Source organism: Nannospalax galili, unplaced genomic scaffold, assembly GCF_000622305.1.
Source record: "Nannospalax galili isolate Female #2095 unplaced genomic scaffold, S.galili_v1.0 scaffold242, whole genome shotgun sequence".
In the NCBI taxonomy this organism is placed as follows: Eukaryota; Metazoa; Chordata; class Mammalia; order Rodentia; family Spalacidae; genus Nannospalax; species Nannospalax galili.
The window spans coordinates 1,788,384-1,795,530 of NW_008348081.1; the positions used below are offsets into that span (position 1 = coordinate 1,788,384).

Sequence of the window (7,147 nt, forward strand, 5' to 3'; positions counted from 1 at the left end):
ATGCAGGCCAGAGGACAGAAGGGGTATCAAATCCCCTGGAACTGGAGTTAAGGACAGTTGTTAGCCCATGTAGGTGCTGGGAATCTAACCTGGATCCTCTGGAAGAACAGCAAGTGTTCTTAATCACTGAGCCATCTCTCCAGCCCCCATTTATACTTTTAATTTATTTTTACTTACATGTATGTATGACATCACACATGTGCAGGTGCCCTCAGAGACCAGAGGGTGTCTGATGCCCTAGAATCAGAGTTAAAGGTAGTTGTGACACCTGATTTGGTTTCTTTTCCTGACTTATTTTAGTTGATTTATATAATTTCTATTAAATTTCTCTGCCCATGAAAGTTATCAAAAAGGTTTGGAAACTGTAGTGTGTTCCTGTTTTCTTGATTGTTGCTGAAATATTTTGTAAGATATTTTCAGGCTGACCAGTATCTTAAGATGCGGTCTTGAAATAATCAAGGAACTGAAAGTGCTTGGTCTCAGGACACACTTCCCTGCCTCTCTGTTTGGGGTACAGTTCATTTCTTTTTTATGGATTTTCAAATAAACAATTTGTCAATATTATTTATTTTACTTTCTATAAACAGTATTTCTTCAGATTTGCCCATGAAATAACCAGTTATCTTTTTCCTAAATCTCTCGCAACCATCTCTTCTGGGATCCTTTCCTGTCTTCCTAAAATACATGCTTCAGAAGTTCACTTAGTCATGCCCATGATAAGATCTTGATTTCATTTTCTCCGTTTCATTTGTGGAGTAACACAGATGGAAAGTTCAAGACTAAATGAGGACAGTAGTCCCTTTCAACCAATGGAGATTTGTTTCCTGAGTAATAAAATCTGGGGTGCCCAACTCCCTTTTAAAAAAGTGGTATAGCATTTGCAGACAAGCTATCCTCTTTATCCTGTGTACTCTGATTAGTGACTGTAACAAAATATAAATTCTATGTTATAGTTACTAGACATAGGTATACATACTATACATCTTTCCCTATGTTCCTTAGGGAAACATGCAAGAAAATCAGGTATGTTTGCATAGATCTCATTTCTCTCCTTCAGTGGCAGGGATCAAGCCCCAGGCCTTGTACAGGCTTGACTGGCACTCCCCTAGTCTTTTGGCTTTGTATTTGTTTGTATTTGTCTTTTTTTTTTTTTTAAAGAAAGCTATTTGAGACTCTAGATCCAGAACCTGGGAATAAAAATGTCTACTGTGCTTTGGGAAATCATTTCCCTGTATTTTGGTTTTCCTTATCGCCACCCTCTCATTCTCTTTGTATTTAATATCTGCAATCTTACTAATCTGTACTTTGGGTTAAGAATTTATGCAAGTTTATGCATTAGACATTTGTTGCACTTGCAAGAATTTTTTATTTTAAACTGTCATGAATATGGGGACATTTTCTCTGTCTCACTCTCTGTCTCTGTCTCACTCTCTATCACTCTCAGCTGTCTCTCTTTCTTCATATTCAGAAATATTCAGACTTGCACATTCTCTACCTTTTATCTACACTCACTCTTCTGGTTTAATTTTCTTAGAATATTCTTCATAATGCTCACTCTCTCTTCTTTCTCTGTAACTATAACAATTCAAGCACTTTTCATTTCTTCTCCTATGATCACTAAGCTCTATTTCATTATTTCAATGTTTTTCTTCATTAATAATGAGAGGATTAGAAATAGGTAACCACATGAGATTTTATTTAAGATACACCAGCTTAAGACAATTAAGAAATGTGATAATCCAAACGTTAACAACAAAAAACCCTTAGAATGTATTATATGAGACTCTAAAAGAATTAACTTTTAAAACTTGAAAAGCTAAGTCCTTAAGGTCTATATTTTATAATTTGACTTATTCATTTATTTCTTCTCCTATTCATTTATTGATACTGTGGTTGATTCTAAGGCCTCACACATGGTAAGCAGTGTTCAATCCCAGTTTACAGTCTTGGTCCTTAATTTTGGTTTTTAAAGTTCACAATTTATTAAATGTAAAAATACATATTTAAAAATATATTGGTACGTAATAAGAATGGATGTTTTTAAATTGAAAGAAAATGTGAAATGCTGAATTAAATGTTTATCTCTGGACATGAACTAGATGTATGAGATGAGGGAGCCTTGGAGCAACCTATGCCTCGGGTTGGGATACTGGAGAGGTATTTTCCTTATTGTATGTTGTGCCTTATGTAGAATATATATCAATTTCATTTTTCTTTAATTAGTACATTAAGACACATGAAAAAGAAAACAGAATTGATCAGCTTTTTAACAATTAGATACCTACATTCTGGATTTCAAATCTATACTCCAAATTGTAAAACTCAAACTCAAACTCTTTACTCTTAACCAATATCCATATTATCAATTCTGTTGGTTTTCTCATTTTTTAAATTGTGTTGCTTTTGAAATAGTTTATTGCTTCAAACTATTTTTTCTCTTGTTCTCATGCTTTGTAAAGACTGTCCATAAGTTCTCTTAAATTTTCTTACATATAATATTTAAAAATTTTTAAAAGCTCTCACTAGCTCTATTACCACTGCTATAACAATCCACCATTTCCCAGTTCTTGTGTACTATATGGGCCTTCCAACCGGTCTCCCTGGTCTTTCTACTTAGAGCAAGAAAGACTTATTTAAAAATTATCACCCTACCACACACACACACACATACACATGATTAGATCTCTTATCCTTAAGAGCCTCTGGCAAATTCCCATTGAATTTAACCCAGAATTAAACCTATTTGGTCTGACACCCACCAACTTTTCTGCCCTGATTTTCTAATACTACTTCTAGCATCCCTAGCTTGGAAACCCAGAAGAGTGACAGTGTCATGAAAATGTTTAAGTAAACAGGGAAAAAGGCTAATTTCCTTTTCTACTGTCCATGATAAGTACTAAACTGTTCTCAAAATGTTCTCCTTTTACATCTGTACTTTCTTTTGGTGCCACTCAAAAAATACCTATATGCTGATGGTGAGATGGCTCAGGGAGTAAAGGCACTTGCAACCAAGCTTGATCATTTGGGTTTGATCCCTGGGACTTATATGTGAAAGAGAGAACCAACTCTGACCTCCATATATATACCATGGCTCCTGTGCTTTTCTCTCTCTCTCTCTCTCTCTCTCTCTCTCATTCAATAATAAATAAATTTTAAATTACTTATTTACACATGCTTTTCTGTCTGTCTTATTTTCTAACTCTCCATGCTTTTCCTGTTTGTTTTGATTTCTACATAGTACTCACCACTATAGATAATAATTCCACTTATAGTCTTATTCATCTACCTTATGTTTGTTCCAATAAAAAAATGTGAGCTCCACAAGACTGATTATTGCATCTCACTAGCTTCTTTATGACCAGTGTTATTTCCAGTGGAAGGCGTAGGATACAGTGAGTAAGCGAAGACACAAGCATGGAATGCAGTGCCTCCCTACTAAACCATGCCTTGTAATGGCGGTGCCATTATTTCAGGTTTCCTTTCATGAAGACAATGTAGCTTACATTTTGTGCTCTCTAACCACTTGTTGCTTCTTTATGTTCTTTATAAAGTCTTTTTTTTTTTTTTTTAAAGACAGGGTCTTCCTGTGGCCCCAGCTGGCATGGTACTTACTTTGCACACCAGGCTGGCCTTGATCTCATAAAGACCTGCCTGCTTCTGCCTCCCCAGTGTTGGGATTAAAGGTATGCAACATCGTGTACAATATTATAAACCATTCTAATCACTTTGTAAGACTGTTGAACTCATTCCTGTTCTGAGCTTCCAAAGCACGTTCTTTTCCATACGCCTACTGGAATGCAGCCTCCCTAAAGGCAAAGTCTAAAATGCAAAATGTCCTCAATAGAAATAATTTTTATCTGCAGTGTTCATCTTATTCTGCAGTATGTGTCCTAACTAGTTTTCTTGCCTCAACCAATCCTTCTTCCTGATAGGTCCTAACTATTTCAATCAAATTGATTGAGATTCTGAAATTCAAACTTTCTTTATCCTGCCTCACATTTTCCATCATTTAAAACAATGCATCAAAAGTATATACCCCTAAATATTGATCAAATGTATGTCCTTTTATATGAAATCACATTGGTTCTCCCAATAGAAATAAACAGCAAATATATCTTCATTAAAATTTAACATGGTATTGCCTCATAAGAAAATTCTTAATACGATAGTCATATTTGAAATCTCCTTATACTGTTTTCTAATACACTGTTAGTTCATGACTAAAATTTGATCTTAAGATTAGGAAATGCTCTTTATAATCCCTATAGCACATAGCAATAAAAATAAATATCTACTAAATTATACTTCAGTAACTAGACTTCATATAAATTAATGAGTACATTTTAGGTATTGTTTGAAAAATGAATAGCATTGTATCTATTTCCTTTTCTTTACATTACCAATGACTAAAAAGATATGAAGAAAAGGAAAACAAGATTTTTTTTTCTGAGATAAGTTCTTCTTAGTAGCCCCAGCTGGCCTGGAAATTACTATATAGACCAGGCTGGCCTCAATCCCTGAAGATCCACCTGCTTTTGCCTTTAAAGTGCTAGGATTAAAGGCTTACACCACCACACCTGGCTTAAGATATTATTCTTATACTTTTGGCAATGCAAATTAAATTCAGGGCCTTGCCATTTTGAACATGTACTTTACCACTGAGCTATCCCCTGGCTCCAAAGACTTGTTAATATATTTTCAAATGTGATTTCAATATTGAGATAGTGAAACAAAATGTAGTGAGTTGGGTACAACACAGTTTAATGAAACCAAAGGGTACACAGTTGAGGAAGAAAATTAAAGAAATAAAATGTCAGATGGCTCTCTGGGGAAATAATAGCATGAAATTTATTTTCCAAGATTCTTACAATTATATGCTGGATTTCATGGTAAAAGGAAAAGTAACCAACGGAATTTTAACTTTGAGTTATGAAAAATTAATTACTGAGTTTTTAGAAAACTACAGTGAAAAGAGAAAACATATAGCATGAACAGTGGAAGAAGAAATGGCCCAAATGAACAAATTGCAAAATTAAGTTTGGAATTATATGGCATAAGATATGAGGGAAGAGTGTTCTGATTCTGATTTTCCCCAGCTAGCTGCAAGACCTTTGGAAGTTCCCTCTCCCTGATCTGTGTGAATATGTTTCATTAAGCAACCTTTAAGGATTCTTTAAGATTAGACACATATAAATCAGTGAGCATGAAAATTAGCATGAGAAACAGAAGACCGACTTGCAGAGAGACAGGTTTCTGTAGCAACAGACTAGAAGATTTGCAGATATTTGAAAGATGACCTGAATATGAAGCAAGATGGAGGATATTGAAAAATAATAATCATAATGTTTAGAACACAGAAAGTCCTTGCTCTTGAATTTAGTCAGATATTATTAGTGCTACATTATCTTCCCAAGATTCTTAGATGATGTGATGTGCTCTAGTCGGTATGATATGGTATATCTAGGCTTGCTCTTTCAGTAAGGTAGGTAATATTTGCCTGAGATATCTCTAATTGCTAATTATCCTAAATGGGTACATTTTTGTCTTAATATTTCTTCATTATAAATAATAATAAGCTCAAAGATGAGCAGACTTTTCTAGGGGTGGCTTTTGTAGGTAGTTGTTAAATAGAAATCAAATGGATTTTTAAAAAATTTAATAACCATATAATTCAAAGAAGCATTTCATTACAACAGCATTGACATTACAATAACAATTTCCAGAGCTAAGATGCATCTCGTTCAAAATTCACTGTAAATTTTTAGGTTTATACTTGAATTAATAAAGTTATATATTATTGTCCTCCATATAAACCCTATAAAACAAAATTAAATGAGCTTTTAAACTTTATAAAAGATCTCCATTTCATTATTAAAATACAGTTTCCTACAGAGAAATTCATTATTAATACAATTGACACTAAGCTGCACATGCGTTTCTAATCTCTATATATCTGATTATTACTAGTCACAGTCGGTTACTTTCTGAGCTCCTTGGCATCTAAGCACGGATATAGAGTCATCAGGTAGATTTCGATGGTAATGGTTTTCAGGTCTAAAAATTATTAAGGAGCAAATTTTTAAGCTTTGAATAATTTTATTATTATTTTTTTAATTTATATATACACCCACTTCCCAGGTAGCACCCTCCCATAGCCTCCCTCCCACCACTAGAGCCCTTATACTCTCATATCCCTGCTACTGTCTGCTGTGTTGTTGGCACCCCCAGCCATTCCCCATTACTTGCCCTTCTGGTGAATTTAGTCAGCCTATCTAGCGGTCTTCTTTTTAGGAGGGTCAGCTGTTCCTCATTTACCAGTAATCAGTTGTCTATATTCCTTTGGATAACTTTGGGGTCTGCTGTTCATTTTCCCAGTACAATGCTGGGTTACTATCTGGGAATCCTTTGGCCACCCTGGCCAACAACTCAAAAGGAGGTATCACTTGTCTGGCATTATTGCTTGTTGTGTAGCCTTTAGCTATACATATGGACTCATGAAATTATGTTGGCCCATTTAATCTTTGGTTATACTTTCCTTTTGGGTGTTTAAGGCCATACAGTTGGTCCAGATAAACTGGTTTATTTTTACTCTTAAGGTCATTTGAGGATCTGTTCCTCAGGGGTCACATGGGCTTGGGAGGAGCCCCTGGCTCCTTTCTTTTACCAGTTCCATCTATGACTGCCTATGTGAAGATAAGTCAAAGGTCCTGCTTGACCATGGTTGGCTTCGCTTGGAAGCATGAAAGAAATGATTCCTCTGTGTTGACCCTCCTTTTTGTAGACTGGACACTGGTTCAAGTCCAGCTGGTGGGGGCTCCTTGGCCTCCTTGACCAAGAGGACAGGTGACCCACCACCATTATATGCATTTTGAGAGATGCTCATATGTCCTTTTTTTTCTAAGTCTGTGTTACTTCACTTAGTATAACGGTTTCTAGTTTCATCCATTTACCTGCAAATTTCATTATTTCATCTTTCTTTACTGCTGACTAGAATTCCACTGTGGAAATATAGCACATTTTTGTTAACCACTCATCAGTTGAGGGGCACTTAGGTTGTTTCCAACTCTTAGCTATTGTGAAAAGAGCAGCAACAAACATGGTTGTACAAGTATCTCTACAATAGGATGAGTCTTTTGGGTATATGCCA

The 7,147-nt window shown here is 35.2% G+C and overlaps 1 protein-coding gene across 2 annotated transcripts in view; it reads left to right on the plus strand.

The window, feature by feature from the left end:
* Positions 1-7,147, plus strand: part of Msr1 (macrophage scavenger receptor 1) — a 105,311-nt gene that overhangs the window by 31,009 nt on the left and 67,155 nt on the right. The window lies entirely within an intron of this gene.